We start from the raw sequence: 1,613 nt of genomic DNA on the forward strand, positions 1-1,613 counted from the left end.
CCTGATCCCCGCCCCATCCGCGAGTCTACATCGGGGAGATCTGGTTCCAGCCTCTGCTCGGGGCAGCTGGTCCTACCGAGGGCAAACTCTAGCTTAGCAGTTAAGGCTCTGCCCTGCATGACTCCAGCCTCGCTCGCCCCAGCTGCTGCCCTGCTCTTCAGCTCAACAGAACTCTTGTCCGCTTCCGGGAAAAAGACACTTTCTCCCCAGGAGCTGCTTCCTGAGCTTCAGAAGAATACCCAGTCGCGTCCTTTCTCCCTGCATACCATGCTGCTCCGTCCAGCTATGACACTTCCACTTGTGTTTCAGAGAACGGGACAGTTACGCCTGTTTGGAAGGCTTCAATTAATGAGAATTAATATTCTAAAAAATATAACTCACCTGTTTCACATGCCAGTAGTAAAATGACGTTGACAAGCTGCTCAACCTTGGACAAGTTACTTAAACTTTCTATACCTAAGCTTCCTTCTCCGTATAGTGTTGATGATAATAGTTCCTACTTCCCAAAATTAATACGAGAATGGAATGAATTAGTATTTATGAAGCACCTAGAATAATGCCTGGCATACAGAGATTATGTGTGTGTGGAAAGAGAGAAAAGGGAGGAAAGAAGAGGAAAGGAAGGGAGGGGGATAAAGGAAAGGAAAGAAAAAAGAGAAATAGGAAAAGAGAGAGAGGGAGAAAGAAAAGGAGGAAGGCAGGAAAGAAGGGAAAGGCAGACTATCTTAGGGTGGGTTCAAGGTGTTAATCTAATCACTCATGTGCAGTCATCTGCAGTTTTTTGAGACCACGCCACGGCCAGGAACACTTGGAACACACCGGAGAGTGTACTGTTGTGTTATTGTCGGTGTGGATGATTCAGGTACACTTTTAAACAGCCAGGAGGCCGGCTGAAATCTAGAAAAGTAGACGATAGTCTGGGCAAGGGTTCCCGGAAGATTCTTGAGGAATGTGACACGGTGACTGCTGAGTTAGGGAGGCTGCTCTGCATTTCAGCTTAGGGAGAAGAGGCTGGAAGACGGCAGGATAATGTGAGCTAAGTGGGCCTGAAACCAGAAAGCTTGAGAGGAGCAAGTAAGGCAAGCAGGGCCCGCTGTTGAGCCCCCCTTCCTAGCCCCTGAGATCACTCTGGTGCCTGTCCACCGGGCATGACCAGTGATCATCACCCAGTAAGGAGCGTAGTCTGGGCATAGCCTCTTGGCTCTCATCTCCTGCCCTGAGTGACTCTGCCAAGGACTGGCTTCAGTTCTTTTAAGTCAGCCCTGGGGAGGGAATGAAGGTGGTCTGACTTGTTCTGGTAGGTTCCTGAAAGAGGAAAAGAAGAGGGGAGTATCCCAACTTGGTGGCCTTATAAAGAGGCATTCCAGGCAGCACTTGATACTTGCCTAATTTAAGCTACTCCTCAGCTGCAAGAAAATGAATTATTTTCACGTTCTGTAGTTGCCCTGCCCCTTCCCATTAAAACCACGAGGTTTCTTATTCCATGTACAACTCTTGTCAATACCTAGCAAAACACCTGGCACAGAATAGGTGCTCCATAATATATGTCATTAATATAAAACTTGACCAAAAGGAAATGAAGGAATAGCCAATAAACCCATACTCTAGGCCAG

The sequence above is a fragment of the Colobus angolensis genome, unplaced genomic scaffold (assembly GCF_000951035.1).
Source record: "Colobus angolensis palliatus isolate OR3802 unplaced genomic scaffold, Cang.pa_1.0 Scaffold172, whole genome shotgun sequence".
Lineage (NCBI taxonomy): Eukaryota > Metazoa > Chordata > Mammalia > Primates > Cercopithecidae > Colobus > Colobus angolensis.